At 48.1% G+C, this 18,177-nt stretch overlaps 16 non-coding genes across 16 annotated transcripts; all 16 read left to right on the top strand.

The window, feature by feature from the left end:
* The first annotated feature begins 270 nt into the window (after positions 1-270).
* Positions 271-342, top strand: trnac-gca (transfer RNA cysteine (anticodon GCA)). Its single transcript has one exon. It is a non-coding gene; the product is annotated as a tRNA-Cys (tRNA).
* Positions 343-809: 467 nt separating this feature from the next.
* On the top strand, positions 810-881 carry trnac-gca (transfer RNA cysteine (anticodon GCA)). The gene has a single exon. It is a non-coding gene; the product is annotated as a tRNA-Cys (tRNA).
* A 2,047-nt stretch (positions 882-2,928) lies between these two features.
* trnac-gca (transfer RNA cysteine (anticodon GCA)) lies at positions 2,929-3,000 on the top strand. The gene has a single exon. It is a non-coding gene; the product is annotated as a tRNA-Cys (tRNA).
* A 1,522-nt stretch (positions 3,001-4,522) lies between these two features.
* trnac-gca (transfer RNA cysteine (anticodon GCA)) lies at positions 4,523-4,594 on the top strand. The gene has a single exon. It is a non-coding gene; the product is annotated as a tRNA-Cys (tRNA).
* Positions 4,595-5,061: 467 nt separating this feature from the next.
* Positions 5,062-5,133, top strand: trnac-gca (transfer RNA cysteine (anticodon GCA)). The gene has a single exon. It is a non-coding gene; the product is annotated as a tRNA-Cys (tRNA).
* A 2,047-nt stretch (positions 5,134-7,180) lies between these two features.
* Positions 7,181-7,252, top strand: trnac-gca (transfer RNA cysteine (anticodon GCA)). Its single transcript has one exon. It is a non-coding gene; the product is annotated as a tRNA-Cys (tRNA).
* Positions 7,253-8,774: 1,522 nt separating this feature from the next.
* On the top strand, positions 8,775-8,846 carry trnac-gca (transfer RNA cysteine (anticodon GCA)). Its single transcript has one exon. It is a non-coding gene; the product is annotated as a tRNA-Cys (tRNA).
* Positions 8,847-9,313: 467 nt separating this feature from the next.
* On the top strand, positions 9,314-9,385 carry trnac-gca (transfer RNA cysteine (anticodon GCA)). The gene has a single exon. It is a non-coding gene; the product is annotated as a tRNA-Cys (tRNA).
* Positions 9,386-11,432: 2,047 nt separating this feature from the next.
* On the top strand, positions 11,433-11,504 carry trnac-gca (transfer RNA cysteine (anticodon GCA)). The gene has a single exon. It is a non-coding gene; the product is annotated as a tRNA-Cys (tRNA).
* Positions 11,505-11,971: 467 nt separating this feature from the next.
* Positions 11,972-12,043, top strand: trnac-gca (transfer RNA cysteine (anticodon GCA)). The gene has a single exon. It is a non-coding gene; the product is annotated as a tRNA-Cys (tRNA).
* A 993-nt stretch (positions 12,044-13,036) lies between these two features.
* Positions 13,037-13,108, top strand: trnac-gca (transfer RNA cysteine (anticodon GCA)). Its single transcript has one exon. It is a non-coding gene; the product is annotated as a tRNA-Cys (tRNA).
* A 467-nt stretch (positions 13,109-13,575) lies between these two features.
* Positions 13,576-13,647, top strand: trnac-gca (transfer RNA cysteine (anticodon GCA)). Its single transcript has one exon. It is a non-coding gene; the product is annotated as a tRNA-Cys (tRNA).
* Positions 13,648-14,653: 1,006 nt separating this feature from the next.
* trnac-gca (transfer RNA cysteine (anticodon GCA)) lies at positions 14,654-14,725 on the top strand. The gene has a single exon. It is a non-coding gene; the product is annotated as a tRNA-Cys (tRNA).
* Positions 14,726-15,708: 983 nt separating this feature from the next.
* trnac-gca (transfer RNA cysteine (anticodon GCA)) lies at positions 15,709-15,780 on the top strand. Its single transcript has one exon. It is a non-coding gene; the product is annotated as a tRNA-Cys (tRNA).
* Positions 15,781-16,247: 467 nt separating this feature from the next.
* trnac-gca (transfer RNA cysteine (anticodon GCA)) lies at positions 16,248-16,319 on the top strand. Its single transcript has one exon. It is a non-coding gene; the product is annotated as a tRNA-Cys (tRNA).
* Positions 16,320-17,839: 1,520 nt separating this feature from the next.
* On the top strand, positions 17,840-17,911 carry trnac-gca (transfer RNA cysteine (anticodon GCA)). Its single transcript has one exon. It is a non-coding gene; the product is annotated as a tRNA-Cys (tRNA).
* Positions 17,912-18,177: the final 266 nt, after the last annotated feature.

Genomic DNA, 18,177 nt, shown 5'->3' with positions numbered 1-18,177 from the left:
GAAACGAGAGCATGAAAGCATTGCACGTGCATACGGTCAGCGCCGAGGTCATCGGAGCAATATCTTCCGTCCATCTGGACTCTACCACTCAGCCATTTCCATTTCCGATGCAAATGCCATTGAAGTCAGACAGTCATTTTGGAGTTAGGTTCCACATACAAAACATCTGTACTGCACGTAAACTGTTGAAAGGCACAGACAACAGAGTTGTTTCAGACAATTGTCACTGTAGTATGTGGAAAGTGTAAACATGCACCGCAGTTTTCCGTTGGGGGTATAGCTCAGTGGTAGAGCATTTGACTGCAGATCAAGAGGTCCCCAGTTCAAATCTGGGTGCCCCCTTTATACAAGCAACTTCCCTGCACTGGAGCGGCTTTTCAAGTAACTGCGGTTGCCCATCCTGCACAGGAAACACTGAAGGAGGGGTGTTTTGCTACCACATCAAGGTTCCTTCTTTGATGAACACCTCAAAGACACGAAGATCCGTGTTGCATCGTGAGATGTTGCAAAACATGCACTGCAGCCCCGAAACGAGAGCATGAAAGCGTTGCACGTACATACGGTCAGCGCGGATGCACTCTATGAGTGCATCTGCGCAATATCTTCCGTCCATCTGAACTCTACCACTCAGCCATTTCCAGTTCCGATGCAAATGCCATTGAAGTCAGACAGTCATTTTGGAGTTAGGTTCCACATACAAAACATCTGTGCTGCACGTAAACTGTTGAAAGGCACAGACAAAAGAGTTGTTTTCGACAATTGTCACTGTAGTGTGTGGAAAGTATAAACATGCACCGCAGTTTTCCGTTGGGGGTATAGCTCAGTGGTAGAGCATTTGACTGCAGATCAAGAGGTCCCCAGTTCAAATCTGGGTGCCCCCTTTTCCAAGCAACTTCCCGGCACTGGAGCGGCTTTTCAAGTAACTGCCGTTGCCCCTCCTGCACAGGAAACACTGAAGGAGGGGTGTTTTGCTACCACAGCAAGGTTCCTTCTACGATGAACACCTCAAAGTCACGAAGATCCGTGTTGCATCGTGAGATGTTGCAAAACATGCACTGCATCGCAGAAACGAGAGCATGAAAGCGTTGCACGTGCATACGGTCAGCGCGGATGCACTCTATGAGTGCATCTGCGCAATATCTTCCGTCCATCTGAACTCTACCACTCAGCCATTTCCATTTCCGATGCAAATGCCATTGAAGTCAGACAGTCATTTTGGAGTTAGGTTCCACATACAAAACATCTGTGCTGCACGTAAACTGATGAAAGGCGCAGACAAGAGAGTTGTTTTAGACAATTGTCATTGTAGTATGTGGAAAGTGTAAACATGCACCGCCCTTTTCTCGTGGGAGTCTAGCTCAGTGGTAGAGCATTTGACTGCAGATCCAGAGGTCCCCAGTTCAAATCTGGGTGCCCCCTTTATACAAGCAACTTCCCTGCACTGGAGCGGCTTTTCAAGTAACTGCCGTTGCCCATCCTGCACAGGAAACACTGAAGGAGGGGTGTTTTGCTACCACAGCAAGGTTCCTTCTTTGATGAACACCTCAAAGACACGAAGATCCGTGTTGCATCGTGAGATGTTGCAAAACATGCACTGCAGCGCCGAAACGAGAGCATGAAAGCATTGCACGTGCATACGGTCAGCGCCGAGGTCATCGGAGCAATATCTTCCGTCCATCTGGACTCTACCACTCAGCCATTTCCATTTCCGATGCAAATGCCATTGAAGTCAGACAGTCATTTTGGAGTTAGGTTCCACATACAAAACATCTGTGCTGCACGTAAACTGTTGAAAGGCGCAGACAAGAGAGTTGTTTTAGACAATTGTCACTGTAGTATGTGGAAAGTGTAAACATGCACCGCAGTTTTCTGTTGGGGGTATAGCTCAGTGGTAGAGCATTTTACTGCAGATCAAGAGGTCCCCAGTTCAAATCTGGGTGCCCCCTTCATAGAAGCAACTTCCCGGCACTGGAGCGGCTTTTCAAGTAACTGCCGTTGCCCATCCTGCACAGGAAACACTGAAGGAGGGGTGTTTTGCTACCACAGCAAGGTTCCTTCTACGATGAACACCTCAAAGACACAAAGATCCGTGTTGCATCGTGAGATGTTGCAAAACATGCACTGCAGCGCCGAAACGAGAGCATGAAAGCATTGCACGTGCATACGGTCAGCGCCGAGGTCATCGGAGCAATATCTTCCGTCCATCTGGACTCTACCACTCAGCCATTTCCATTTCCTATGCAAATGCCATTGAAGTCAGACAGTCATTTTGGAGTTAGGTTCCACATACAAAACATCTGTGCTGCACGTAAACTGTTGAAAGGCGCAGACAAGAGAGTTGTTTTAGACAATTGTCACTGTAGTATGTGGAAAGTGTAAACATGCACCGCAGTTTTCTGTTGGGGGTATAGCTCAGTGGTAGAGCATTTTACTGCAGATCAAGAGGTCCCCAGTTCAAATCTGGGTGCCCCCTTCATAGAAGCAACTTCCCGGCACTGGAGCGGCTTTTCAAGTAACTGCCGTTGCCCATCCTGCACAGGAAACACTGAAGGAGGGGTGTTTTGCTACCACAGCAAGGTTCCTTCTACGATGAACACCTCAAAGACACAAAGATCCGTGTTGCATCGTGAGATGTTGCAAAACATGCACTGCAGCGCCGAAACGAGAGCATGAAAGCATTGCACGTGCATACGGTCAGCGCCGAGGTCATCGGAGCAATATCTTCCGTCCATCTGGACTCTACCACTCAGCCATTTCCATTTCCTATGCAAATGCCATTGAAGTCAGACAGTCATTTTGGAGTTAGGTTCCACATACAAAACATCTGTACTGCACGTAAACTGTTGAAAGGCACAGACAACAGAGTTGTTTCAGACAATTGTCACTGTAGTATGTGGAAAGTGTAAACATGCACCGCAGTTTTCCGTTGGGGGTATAGCTCAGTGGTAGAGCATTTGACTGCAGATCAAGAGGTCCCCAGTTCAAATCTGGGTGCCCCCTTTATACAAGCAACTTCCCTGCACTGGAGCGGCTTTTCAAGCAACTGCCGTTGCCCATCCTGCACAGGAAACACTGAAGGAGGGGTGTTTTGCTACCACATCAAGGTTCCTTCTTTGATGAACACCTCAAAGACACGAAGATCCGTGTTGCATCGTGAGATGTTGCAAAACATGCACTGCAGCGCCGAAACGAGAGCATGAAAGCATTGCACGTGCATACGGTCAGCGCCGAGGTCATCGGAGCAATATCTTCCGTCCATCTGGACTCTACCACTCAGCCATTTCCATTTCCGATGCAAATGCCATTGAAGTCAGACAGTCATTTTGGAGTTAGGTTCCACATACAAAACATCTGTGCTGCACGTAAACTGTTGAAAGGCGCAGACAAGAGAGTTGTTTTAGACAATTGTCACTGTAGTATGTGGAAAGTGTAAACATGCACCGCAGTTTTCTGTTGGGGGTATAGCTCAGTGGTAGAGCATTTTACTGCAGATCAAGAGGTCCCCAGTTCAAATCTGGGTGCCCCCTTCATAGAAGCAACTTCCCGGCACTGGAGCGGCTTTTCAAGTAACTGCCGTTGCCCATCCTGCACAGGAAACACTGAAGGAGGGGTGTTTTGCTACCACAGCAAGGTTCCTTCTATGATGAACACCTCAAAGACACAAAGATCCGTGTTGCATCGTGAGATGTTGCAAAACATGCACTGCAGCCCCGAAACGAGAGCATGAAAGCGTTGCACGTACATACGGTCAGCGCGGATGCACTCGATGAGTGCATCTGCGCAATATCTTCCGTCCATCACTCAGCCATTTCCATTTCCGATGCAAATGCCATTGAAGTCAGACAGTCATTTTGGAGTTAGGTTCCACATACAAAACATCTGTACTGCACGTAAACTGTTGAAAGGCGCAGACAAGAGAGTTGTTTTAGACAATTGTCACTGTAATATGTGGAAAGTGTAAACATGCACAGCAGTTTCCCGGTGGGGGTATAGCTCAGTGGTCGTGCATTTGACTGCAGATCAAGAGGTCCCCAGTTCAAATCGGGGAGCCCCCTTTATACAAGCAACTTCCCGGCACTGGAGCGGCTTTTCAAGTAACTGCCGTTGCTCCTCCTGCACAGGAAACACTGAAGGAGGGGTGTTTTGCTACCACAGCAAGGTTCCTTCTACGCTGAACACCTCAAAGACACGAAGATCCGTGTTGCATCGTGAGATGTTGCAAAACATGCACTGCAGCGCTGAAACGAGAGCATGAAAGCATCGCACGTGCATATGGTCAGCGCGGATGCACTCGATGAGTGCATCTGCGCAATATCTTCCGTCCATCTGAACTCTACCACTCAGCCATTTCCATTTCCGATGCAAATGCCATTGAAGTCAGACAGTCATTTTGGAGTTAGGTTCCACATACAAAACATCTGGGCTGCACGTAAACTGTTGAAAGGCACAGACAAAAGAGTTGTTTTCGACAATTGTCACTGTAGTGTGTGGAAAGTATAAACATGCACCGCAGTTTTCCATTGGGGGTATAGCTCAGGGGTAGAGCATTTGACTGCAGATCAAGAGGTCCCCAGTTCAAATCTGGGTGCCCCCTTTATACAAGCAACTTCCCTGCACTGGAGCGGCTTTTCAAGTAACTGCCGTTGCCCATCCTGCACAGGAAACACTGAAGGAGGGGTGTTTTGCTACCACAGCAAGGTTCCTTCTATGATGAACACCTCAAAGACTCAAAGATCCGTGGTGCATCGTGAGATGTTGCAAAACATGCACTGCAGCCCCGAAACGAGAGCATGAAAGCGTTGCACGTACATACGGTCAGCGCGGATGCACTCTATGAGTGCATCTGCGCAATATCTTCCGTCCATCTGAACTCTACCACTCAGCCATTTCCAGTTCCGATGCAAATGCCATTGAAGTCAGACAGTCATTTTGGAGTTAGGTTCCACATACAAAACATCTGTGCTGCACGTAAACTGTTGAAAGGCACAGACAAAAGAGTTGTTTTCGACAATTGTCACTGTAGTGTGTGGAAAGTATAAACATGCACCGCAGTTTTCCGTTGGGGGTATAGCTCAGTGGTAGAGCATTTGACTGCAGATCAAGAGGTCCCCAGTTCAAATCTGGGTGCCCCCTTTTCCAAGCAACTTCCCGGCACTGGAGCGGCTTTTCAAGTAACTGCCGTTGCCCCTCCTGCACAGGAAACACTGAAGGAGGGGTGTTTTGCTACCACAGCAAGGTTCCTTCTACGATGAACACCTCAAAGTCACGAAGATCCGTGTTGCATCGTGAGATGTTGCAAAACATGCACTGCATCGCAGAAACGAGAGCATGAAAGCGTTGCACGTGCATACGGTCAGCGCGGATGCACTCTATGAGTGCATCTGCGCAATATCTTCCGTCCATCTGAACTCTACCACTCAGCCATTTCCATTTCCGATGCAAATGCCATTGAAGTCAGACAGTCATTTTGGAGTTAGGTTCCACATACAAAACATCTGTGCTGCACGTAAACTGATGAAAGGCGCAGACAAGAGAGTTGTTTTAGACAATTGTCATTGTAGTATGTGGAAAGTGTAAACATGCACCGCCCTTTTCTCGTGGGAGTCTAGCTCAGTGGTAGAGCATTTGACTGCAGATCCAGAGGTCCCCAGTTCAAATCTGGGTGCCCCCTTTATACAAGCAACTTCCCTGCACTGGAGCGGCTTTTCAAGTAACTGCCGTTGCCCATCCTGCACAGGAAACACTGAAGGAGGGGTGTTTTGCTACCACAGCAAGGTTCCTTCTTTGATGAACACCTCAAAGACACGAAGATCCGTGTTGCATCGTGAGATGTTGCAAAACATGCACTGCAGCGCCGAAACGAGAGCATGAAAGCATTGCACGTGCATACGGTCAGCGCCGAGGTCATCGGAGCAATATCTTCCGTCCATCTGGACTCTACCACTCAGCCATTTCCATTTCCGATGCAAATGCCATTGAAGTCAGACAGTCATTTTGGAGTTAGGTTCCACATACAAAACATCTGTGCTGCACGTAAACTGTTGAAAGGCGCAGACAAGAGAGTTGTTTTAGACAATTGTCACTGTAGTATGTGGAAAGTGTAAACATGCACCGCAGTTTTCTGTTGGGGGTATAGCTCAGTGGTAGAGCATTTTACTGCAGATCAAGAGGTCCCCAGTTCAAATCTGGGTGCCCCCTTCATAGAAGCAACTTCCCGGCACTGGAGCGGCTTTTCAAGTAACTGCCGTTGCCCATCCTGCACAGGAAACACTGAAGGAGGGGTGTTTTGCTACCACAGCAAGGTTCCTTCTACGATGAACACCTCAAAGACACAAAGATCCGTGTTGCATCGTGAGATGTTGCAAAACATGCACTGCAGCGCCGAAACGAGAGCATGAAAGCATTGCACGTGCATACGGTCAGCGCCGAGGTCATCGGAGCAATATCTTCCGTCCATCTGGACTCTACCACTCAGCCATTTCCATTTCCTATGCAAATGCCATTGAAGTCAGACAGTCATTTTGGAGTTAGGTTCCACATACAAAACATCTGTGCTGCACGTAAACTGTTGAAAGGCGCAGACAAGAGAGTTGTTTTAGACAATTGTCACTGTAGTATGTGGAAAGTGTAAACATGCACCGCAGTTTTCTGTTGGGGGTATAGCTCAGTGGTAGAGCATTTTACTGCAGATCAAGAGGTCCCCAGTTCAAATCTGGGTGCCCCCTTCATAGAAGCAACTTCCCGGCACTGGAGCGGCTTTTCAAGTAACTGCCGTTGCCCATCCTGCACAGGAAACACTGAAGGAGGGGTGTTTTGCTACCACAGCAAGGTTCCTTCTACGATGAACACCTCAAAGACACAAAGATCCGTGTTGCATCGTGAGATGTTGCAAAACATGCACTGCAGCGCCGAAACGAGAGCATGAAAGCATTGCACGTGCATACGGTCAGCGCCGAGGTCATCGGAGCAATATCTTCCGTCCATCTGGACTCTACCACTCAGCCATTTCCATTTCCTATGCAAATGCCATTGAAGTCAGACAGTCATTTTGGAGTTAGGTTCCACATACAAAACATCTGTACTGCACGTAAACTGTTGAAAGGCACAGACAACAGAGTTGTTTCAGACAATTGTCACTGTAGTATGTGGAAAGTGTAAACATGCACCGCAGTTTTCCGTTGGGGGTATAGCTCAGTGGTAGAGCATTTGACTGCAGATCAAGAGGTCCCCAGTTCAAATCTGGGTGCCCCCTTTATACAAGCAACTTCCCTGCACTGGAGCGGCTTTTCAAGCAACTGCCGTTGCCCATCCTGCACAGGAAACACTGAAGGAGGGGTGTTTTGCTACCACATCAAGGTTCCTTCTTTGATGAACACCTCAAAGACACGAAGATCCGTGTTGCATCGTGAGATGTTGCAAAACATGCACTGCAGCGCCGAAACGAGAGCATGAAAGCATTGCACGTGCATACGGTCAGCGCCGAGGTCATCGGAGCAATATCTTCCGTCCATCTGGACTCTACCACTCAGCCATTTCCATTTCCGATGCAAATGCCATTGAAGTCAGACAGTCATTTTGGAGTTAGGTTCCACATACAAAACATCTGTGCTGCACGTAAACTGTTGAAAGGCGCAGACAAGAGAGTTGTTTTAGACAATTGTCACTGTAGTATGTGGAAAGTGTAAACATGCACCGCAGTTTTCTGTTGGGGGTATAGCTCAGTGGTAGAGCATTTTACTGCAGATCAAGAGGTCCCCAGTTCAAATCTGGGTGCCCCCTTCATAGAAGCAACTTCCCGGCACTGGAGCGGCTTTTCAAGTAACTGCCGTTGCCCATCCTGCACAGGAAACACTGAAGGAGGGGTGTTTTGCTACCACAGCAAGGTTCCTTCTATGATGAACACCTCAAAGACACAAAGATCCGTGTTGCATCGTGAGATGTTGCAAAACATGCACTGCAGCCCCGAAACGAGAGCATGAAAGCGTTGCACGTACATACGGTCAGCGCGGATGCACTCGATGAGTGCATCTGCGCAATATCTTCCGTCCATCACTCAGCCATTTCCATTTCCGATGCAAATGCCATTGAAGTCAGACAGTCATTTTGGAGTTAGGTTCCACATACAAAACATCTGTACTGCACGTAAACTGTTGAAAGGCGCAGACAAGAGAGTTGTTTTAGACAATTGTCACTGTAATATGTGGAAAGTGTAAACATGCACAGCAGTTTCCCGGTGGGGGTATAGCTCAGTGGTCGTGCATTTGACTGCAGATCAAGAGGTCCCCAGTTCAAATCGGGGAGCCCCCTTTATACAAGCAACTTCCCGGCACTGGAGCGGCTTTTCAAGTAACTGCCGTTGCTCCTCCTGCACAGGAAACACTGAAGGAGGGGTGTTTTGCTACCACAGCAAGGTTCCTTCTACGATGACCACCTCAAAGACACGAAGATCCGTGTTGCATCGTGAGATGTTGCAAAACATGCACTGCAGCGCTGAAACGAGAGCATGAAAGCATCGCACGTGCATATGGTCAGCGCGGATGCACTCGATGAGTGCATCTGCGCAATATCTTCCGTCCATCTGAACTCTACCACTCAGCCATTTCCATTTCCGATGCAAATGCCATTGAAGTCAGACAGTCATTTTGGAGTTAGGTTCCACATACAAAACATCTGGGCTGCACGTAAACTGTTGAAAGGCACAGACAAAAGAGTTGTTTTCGACAATTGTCACTGTAGTGTGTGGAAAGTATAAACATGCACCGCAGTTTTCCATTGGGGGTATAGCTCAGTGGTAGAGCATTTGACTGCAGATCAAGAGGTCCCCAGTTCAAATCTGGGTGCCCCCTTTATACAAGCAACTTCCCTGCACTGGAGCGGCTTTTCAAGTAACTGCCGTTGCCCATCCTGCACAGGAAACACTGAAGGAGGGGTGTTTTGCTACCACAGCAAGGTTCCTTCTATGATGAACACCTCAAAGACTCAAAGATCCGTGGTGCATCGTGAGATGTTGCAAAACATGCACTGCAGCCCCGAAACGAGAGCATGAAAGCGTTGCACGTACATACGGTCAGCGCGGATGCACTCTATGAGTGCATCTGCGCAATATCTTCCGTCCATCTGAACTCTACCACTCAGCCATTTCCAGTTCCGATGCAAATGCCATTGAAGTCAGACAGTCATTTTGGAGTTAGGTTCCACATACAAAACATCTGTGCTGCACGTAAACTGTTGAAAGGCACAGACAAAAGAGTTGTTTTCGACAATTGTCACTGTAGTGTGTGGAAAGTATAAACATGCACCGCAGTTTTCCGTTGGGGGTATAGCTCAGTGGTAGAGCATTTGACTGCAGATCAAGAGGTCCCCAGTTCAAATCTGGGTGCCCCCTTTTCCAAGCAACTTCCCGGCACTGGAGCGGCTTTTCAAGTAACTGCCGTTGCCCCTCCTGCACAGGAAACACTGAAGGAGGGGTGTTTTGCTACCACAGCAAGGTTCCTTCTACGATGAACACCTCAAAGTCACGAAGATCCGTGTTGCATCGTGAGATGTTGCAAAACATGCACTGCATCGCAGAAACGAGAGCATGAAAGCGTTGCACGTGCATACGGTCAGCGCGGATGCACTCTATGAGTGCATCTGCGCAATATCTTCCGTCCATCTGAACTCTACCACTCAGCCATTTCCATTTCCGATGCAAATGCCATTGAAGTCAGACAGTCATTTTGGAGTTAGGTTCCACATACAAAACATCTGTGCTGCACGTAAACTGATGAAAGGCGCAGACAAGAGAGTTGTTTTAGACAATTGTCATTGTAGTATGTGGAAAGTGTAAACATGCACCGCCCTTTTCTCGTGGGAGTCTAGCTCAGTGGTAGAGCATTTGACTGCAGATCCAGAGGTCCCCAGTTCAAATCTGGGTGCCCCCTTTATACAAGCAACTTCCCTGCACTGGAGCGGCTTTTCAAGTAACTGCCGTTGCCCATCCTGCACAGGAAACACTGAAGGAGGGGTGTTTTGCTACCACAGCAAGGTTCCTTCTTTGATGAACACCTCAAAGACACGAAGATCCGTGTTGCATCGTGAGATGTTGCAAAACATGCACTGCAGCGCCGAAACGAGAGCATGAAAGCATTGCACGTGCATACGGTCAGCGCCGAGGTCATCGGAGCAATATCTTCCGTCCATCTGGACTCTACCACTCAGCCATTTCCATTTCCGATGCAAATGCCATTGAAGTCAGACAGTCATTTTGGAGTTAGGTTCCACATACAAAACATCTGTGCTGCACGTAAACTGTTGAAAGGCGCAGACAAGAGAGTTGTTTTAGACAATTGTCACTGTAGTATGTGGAAAGTGTAAACATGCACCGCAGTTTTCTGTTGGGGGTATAGCTCAGTGGTAGAGCATTTTACTGCAGATCAAGAGGTCCCCAGTTCAAATCTGGGTGCCCCCTTCATAGAAGCAACTTCCCGGCACTGGAGCGGCTTTTCAAGTAACTGCCGTTGCCCATCCTGCACAGGAAACACTGAAGGAGGGGTGTTTTGCTACCACAGCAAGGTTCCTTCTACGATGAACACCTCAAAGACACAAAGATCCGTGTTGCATCGTGAGATGTTGCAAAACATGCACTGCAGCGCCGAAACGAGAGCATGAAAGCATTGCACGTGCATACGGTCAGCGCCGAGGTCATCGGAGCAATATCTTCCGTCCATCTGGACTCTACCACTCAGCCATTTCCATTTCCTATGCAAATGCCATTGAAGTCAGACAGTCATTTTGGAGTTAGGTTCCACATACAAAACATCTGTGCTGCACGTAAACTGTTGAAAGGCGCAGACAAGAGAGTTGTTTTAGACAATTGTCACTGTAGTATGTGGAAAGTGTAAACATGCACCGCAGTTTTCTGTTGGGGGTATAGCTCAGTGGTAGAGCATTTTACTGCAGATCAAGAGGTCCCCAGTTCAAATCTGGGTGCCCCCTTCATAGAAGCAACTTCCCGGCACTGGAGCGGCTTTTCAAGTAACTGCCGTTGCCCATCCTGCACAGGAAACACTGAAGGAGGGGTGTTTTGCTACCACAGCAAGGTTCCTTCTACGATGAACACCTCAAAGACACAAAGATCCGTGTTGCATCGTGAGATGTTGCAAAACATGCACTGCAGCGCCGAAACGAGAGCATGAAAGCATTGCACGTGCATACGGTCAGCGCCGAGGTCATCGGAGCAATATCTTCCGTCCATCTGGACTCTACCACTCAGCCATTTCCATTTCCTATGCAAATGCCATTGAAGTCAGACAGTCATTTTGGAGTTAGGTTCCACATACAAAACATCTGTACTGCACGTAAACTGTTGAAAGGCACAGACAACAGAGTTGTTTCAGACAATTGTCACTGTAGTATGTGGAAAGTGTAAACATGCACCGCAGTTTTCCGTTGGGGGTATAGCTCAGTGGTAGAGCATTTGACTGCAGATCAAGAGGTCCCCAGTTCAAATCTGGGTGCCCCCTTTATACAAGCAACTTCCCTGCACTGGAGCGGCTTTTCAAGTAACTGCCGTTGCCCATCCTGCACAGGAAACACTGAAGGAGGGGTGTTTTGCTACCACATCAAGGTTCCTTCTTTGATGAACACCTCAAAGACACGAAGATCCGTGTTGCATCGTGAGATGTTGCAAAACATGCACTGCAGCGCCGAAACGAGAGCATGAAAGCATTGCACGTACATACGGTCAGCGCGGATGCACTCTATGAGTGCATCTGCGCAATATCTTCCGTCCATCTGAACTCTACCACTCAGCCATTTCCAGTTCCGATGCAAATGCCATTGAAGTCAGACAGTCATTTTGGAGTTAGGTTCCACATACAAAACATCTGTGCTGCACGTAAACTGTTGAAAGGCACAGACAAAAGAGTTGTTTTCGACAATTGTCACTGTAGTGTGTGGAAAGTATAAACATGCACCGCAGTTTTCCGTTGGGGGTATAGCTCAGTGGTAGAGCATTTGACTGCAGATCAAAAGGTCCCCAGTTCAAATCTGGGTGCCCCCTTTTCCAAGCAACTTCCCGACACTGGAGCGGCTTTTCAAGTAACTGCCGTTGCCCCTCCTGCACAGGAAACACTGAAGGAGGGGTGTTTTGCTACCACAGCAAGGTTCCTTCCACGATGAACACCTCAAAGACTCAAAGATCCGTGGTGCATCGTGAGATGTTGCAAAACATGCACTGCAGCGCAGAAACGAGAGCATGAAAGCGTTGCACGTGCATACGGTCAGCGCGGATGCACTCTATGAGTGCATCTGCGCAATATCTTCCGTCCATCTGAACTCTACCACTCAGCCATTTCCATTTCCGATGCAAATGCCATTGAAGTCAGACAGTCATTTTGGAGTTAGGTTCCACATACAAAACATCTGTGCTGCACGTAAACTGATGAAAGGCGCAGACAAGAGAGTTGTTTTAGACAATTGTCATTGTAGTATGTGGAAAGTGTAAACATGCACCGCCCTTTTCTCGTGGGAGTCTAGCTCAGTGGTAGAGCATTTGACTGCAGATCCAGAGGTCCCCATTTCAAATCTGGGTGCCCCCTTTATACAAGCAACTTCCCTGCACTGGAGCGGCTTTTCAAGTAACTGCCGTTGCCCATCCTGCACAGGAAACACTGAAGGAGGGGTGTTTTGCTACCACAGCAAGGTTCCTTCTTTGATGAACACCTCAAAGACACGAAGATCCGTGTTGCATCGTGAGATGTTGCAAAACATGCACTGCAGCGCCGAAACGAGAGCATGAAAGCATTGCACGTGCATACGGTCAGCGCCGAGGTCATCGGAGCAATATCTTCCGTCCATCTGGACTCTACCACTCAGCCATTTCCATTTCCGATGCAAATGCCATTGAAGTCAGACAGTCATTTTGGAGTTAGGTTCCACATACAAAACATCTGTGCTGCACGTAAACTGTTGAAAGGCGCAGACAAGAGAGTTGTTTTAGACAATTGTCACTGTAGTATGTGGAAAGTGTAAACATGCACCGCAGTTTTCTGTTGGGGGTATAGCTCAGTGGTAGAGCATTTGACTGCAGATCAAGAGGTCCCCAGTTCAAATCTGGGTGCCCCCTTGATACAAGCAACTTCCCTGCACTGGAGCGGCTTTTCAAGTAACTGCCGTTGCCCATCCTGCACAGGAAACACTGAAGGAGGGGTGTTTTGCTACCACAGCAAGGTTCCTTCTACGATGAACACCTCAAAGACACGAAGATCCGTGTTGCATCGTGAGATGTTGCAAAACATGCACTGCAGCGCTGAAACGAGAGCATGAAAGCATCGCACGTGCACATGGTCAGCGCGGATGCACTCGATGAGTGCATCTGCGCAATATCTTCCGTCCATCTGAACTCTACCACTCAGCCATTTCCATTTCCGATGCAAATGCCATTGAAGTCAGACAGTCATTTTGGAGTTAGGTTCCACATACAAAACATCTGTGCTGCACGTAAACTGTTGTAAGGCACAGACAAGAGAGTTGTTTTCGACAATTGTCACTGTAGTATGTGGAAAGTGTAAACATGCACCGCAGTTTTCCGGTGGGGGTATAGCTCAGTGGTCGAGCATTTGACTGCAGATCAAGAGGTCCCCAGTTCAAATCTGGGTGCCCCCTTTATACAAGCAACTTCCCTGCACTGGAGCGGCTTTTCAAGTAACTGCCGTTGCCCATCCTGCACAGGAAACACTGAAGGAGGGGTGTTTTGCTACCACAGCAAGGTTCCTTCCACGATGAACACCTCAAAGACTCAAAGATCCGTGGTGCATCGTGAGATGTTGCAAAACATGCACTGCAGCGCAGAAACGAGAGCATGAAAGCGTTGCACGTGCATACGGTCAGCGCGGATGCACTCTATGAGTGCATCTGCGCAATATCTTCCGTCCATCTGAACTCTACCACTCAGCCATTTCCATTTCCGATGCAAATGCCATTGAAGTCAGACAGTCATTTTGGAGTTAGGTTCCACATACAAAACATCTGTGCTGCACGTAAACTGATGAAAGGCGCAGACAAGAGAGTTGTTTTAGACAATTGTCACTGTAGTATGTGGAAAGTGTAAACATGCACCGCAGTTTCCTGTTGGGGGTATAGCTCAGTGGTAGAGCATTTTACTGCAAATCAAGAGGTCCCCAGTTCAAATCTGGGTGCCCCCTTCATAGAAGCAACTTCCCGGCACTGGAGCGGCTTTTCAAGTAACTGCCGTTGCCCATCCTGCACAGGAAACACTGAAGGAGGGGTGTTTTGCTACCACAGCAAGGTTCCTTCTATGATGAACACTTCAAAGACACAAAGATCCGTGTTGCATCGTGAGATGTTGCAAAACATGCACTGCAGCCCCGAAACGAGAGCATGAAAGCGTTGCACGTACATACGGTCAGCGCGGATGCACTCGATGAGTGCATCTGCGCAATATCTTCCGTCCATCTGAACTCTACCACTCAGCCATTTCCAGTTCCGATGCAAATGCCATTGAAGTCAGACAGTCATTTTGGAGTTAGGTTCCACATACAAAACATCTGTGCTGCACGTAAACTGTTGAAAGGCACAGACAACAGAGTTGTTTCAGACAATTGTCACTGTAGTATGTGGAAAGTGTAAACATGCACCGCAGTTTTCCGTTGGGGGTATAGCTCAGTGGTAGAGCATTTGACTGCAGATCAAGAGGTCCCCAGTTCAAATCTGGGTGCCCCCTTTATACAAGCAACTTCCCTGCACTGGAGCGGCTTTTCAAGTAACTGCCGTTGCCCATCCTGCACAGGAAACACTGAAGGAGGGGTGTTTTGCTACCACAGCAAGGTTCCTTCTTTGATGAACACCTCAAAGACACGAAGATCCGTGTTGCATCGTGAGATGTTGCAAAACATGCACTGCAGCGCCGAAACGAGAGCATGAAAGCATTGCACGTACATACGGTCAGCGCCGAGGTCATCGGAGCAATATCTTCCGTCCATCTGGACTCTACCACTCAGCCATTTCCATTTCCGATGCAAATGCCATTGAAGTCAGACAGTCATTTTGGAGTTAGGTTCCACATACAAAATATCTGTGCTGCACGTAAACTGTTGAAAGGCGCAGACAAGAGAGTTGTTTTAGACAATTGTCACTGTAGTATGTGGAAAGTGTAAACATGCACCGCAGTTTTCTGTTGGGGGTATAGCTCAGTGGTAGAGCATTTTACTGCAGATCAAGAGGTCCCCAGTTCAAATCTGGGTGCCCCCTTCATAGAAGCAACTTCCCGGCACTGGAGCGGCTTTTCAAGTAACTGCCGTTGCCCATCCTGCACAGGAAACACTGAAGGAGGGGTGTTTTGCTACCACAGCAAGGTTCCTTCTATGATGAACACCTCAAAGACACAAAGATCCGTGTTGCATCGTGAGATGTTGCAAAACATGCACTGCAGCCCCGAAACGAGAGCATGAAAGCGTTGCACGTACATACGGTCAGCGCGGATGCACTCGATGAGTGCATCTGCGCAATATCTTCCGTCCATCACTCAGCCATTTCCATTTCCGATGCAAATGCCATTGAAGTCAGACAGTCATTTTGGAGTTAGGTTCCACATACAAAACATCTGTACTGCACGTAAACTGTTGAAAGGCGCAGACAAGAGAGTTGTTTTAGACAATTGTCACTGTAATATGTGGAAAGTGTAAACATGCACCGCAGTTTCCCGGTGGGGGTATAGCTCAGTGGTAGAGCATTTGACTGCAGATCAAGAAGTCCCCAGTTCAAATCTGGGTGCCCCCTTTATACAAGCAACTTCCCGGCACTGGAGCGGCTTTTCAAGTAACTGCCGTTGCCCCTCCTGCACAGGAAACACTGAAGGAGGGGTGTTTTGCTACCACAGCAAGGTTCCTTCTACGATGAACACCTCAAAGACACGAAGATCCGTGTTGCATCGTGAGATGTTGCAAAACATGCACTGCAGCGCTGAAACGAGAGCATGAAAGCATCGCACGTGCATATGGTCAGCGCGGATGCACTCGATGAGTGCATCTGCGCAATATCTTCCGTCCATCTGAACTCTACCACTCAGCCATTTCCATTTCCGATGCAAATGCCATTGAAGTCAGACAGTCATTTTGGAGTTAGGTTCCACATACAAAACATCTGTGCTGCACGTAAACTGTTGAAAGGCACAGACAAAAGAGTTGTTTTCGACAATTGTCACTGTAGTGTGTGGAAAGTATAAACATGCACCGCAGTTTTCCGTTGGGGGTATAGCTCAGTGGTAGAGCATTTGACTGCAGATCAAGAGGTCCCCAGTTCAAATCTGGGTGCCCCCTTTTCCAAGCAACTTCCCGACACTGGAGCGGCTTTTCAAGTAACTGCCGTTGCCCCTCCTGCACAGGAAACACTGAAGGAGGGGTGTTTTGCTACCACAGCAAGGTTCCTTCTACGATGAACACCTCAAAGACGCGAAGATCCGTGTTGCATCGTGAGATGTTGCAAAACATGCACTGCATCGCAGAAACGAGAGCATGAAAGCGTTGCACGTGCATACGGTCAGCGCGGATGCACTCTATGAGTGCATCTGCGCAATATCTTCCGTCCATCTGAACTCTACCACTCAGCCATTTCCATTTCCGATGCAAATGCCATTGAAGTCAGACAGTCATTTTGGAGTTAGGTTCCACATACAAAACATCTGTGCTGCACGTAAACTGATGAAAGGCGCAGACAAGAGAGTTGTTTTAGACAATTGTCATTGTAGTATGTGGAAAGTGTAAACATGCACCGCCCTTTTCTCGTGGGAGTCTAGCTCAGTGGTAGAGCATTTGACTGCAGATCAAGAGGTCCCCAGTTCAAATCTGGGTGCCCCCTTTATACAAGCAACTTCCCTGCACTGGAGCGGCTTTTCAAGTAACTGCCGTTGCCCATCCTGCACAGGAAACACTGAAGGAGGGGTGTTTTGCTACCACAGCAAGGTTCCTTCTTTGATGAACACCTCAAAGACACGAAGATCCGTGTTGCATCGTGAGATGTTGCAAAACATGCACTGCAGCGCCGAAACGAGAGCATGAAAGCATTGCACGTGCATACGGTCAGCGCCGAGGTCATCGGAGCAATATCTTCCGTCCATCTGGACTCTACCACTCAGCCATTTCCATTTCCGATGCAAATGCCATTGAAGTCAGACAGTCATTTTGGAGTTAGGTTCCACATACAAAACATCTGTGCTGCACGTAAACTGTTGAAAGGCGCAGACAAGAGAGTTGTTTTAGACAATTGTCACTGTAGTATGTGGAAAGTGTAAACATGCACCGCAGTTTTCTGTTGGGGGTATAGCTCAGTGGTAGAGCATTTTACTGCAGATCAAGAGGTCCCCAGTTCAAATCTGGGTGCCCCCTTCATAGAAGCAACTTCCCGGCACTGGAGCGGCTTTTCAAGTAACTGCCGTTGCCCATCCTGCACAGGAAACACTGAAGGAGGGGTGTTTTGCTACCACAGCAAGGTTCCTTCTACGATGAACACCTCAAAGACACAAAGATCCGTGTTGCATCGTGAGATGTTGCAAAACATGCACTGCAGCGCCGAAACGAGAGCATGAAAGCATTGCACGTGCATACGGTCAGCGCCGAGGTCATCGGAGCAATATCTTCCGTCCATCTGGACTCTACCACTCAGCCATTTCCATTTCCTATGCAAATGCCATTGAAGTCAGACAGTCATTTTGGAGTTAGGTTCCACATACAAAACATCTGTACTGCACGTAAACTGTTGAAAGGCACAGACAACAGAGTTGTTTCAGACAATTGTCACTGTAGTATGTGGAAAGTGTAAACATGCACCGCAGTTTTCCGTTGGGGGTATAGCTCAGTGGTAGAGCATTTGACTGCAGATCAAGAGGTCCCCAGTTCAAATCTGGGTGCCCCCTTTATACAAGCAACTTCCCTGCACTGGAGCAGCTTTTCAAGTAACTGCCGTTGCCCATCCTGCACAGGAAACACTGAAGGAGGGGTGTTTTGCTACCACATCAAGGTTCCTTCTTTGATGAACACCTCAAAGACACGAAGATCCGTGTTGCATCGTGAGATGTTGCAAAACATGCACTGCAGCGCCGAAACGAGAGCATGAAAGCATTGCACGTGCATACGGTCAGCGCCGAGGTCATCGGAGCAATATCTTCCGTCCATCTGGACT

The sequence above is a fragment of the Chiloscyllium punctatum genome, chromosome 42 (assembly GCF_047496795.1).
Source record: "Chiloscyllium punctatum isolate Juve2018m chromosome 42, sChiPun1.3, whole genome shotgun sequence".
NCBI classification, from domain to species: Eukaryota; Metazoa; Chordata; class Chondrichthyes; order Orectolobiformes; family Hemiscylliidae; genus Chiloscyllium; species Chiloscyllium punctatum.
This window is presented reverse-complemented; position numbering and strand designations above follow the sequence as displayed.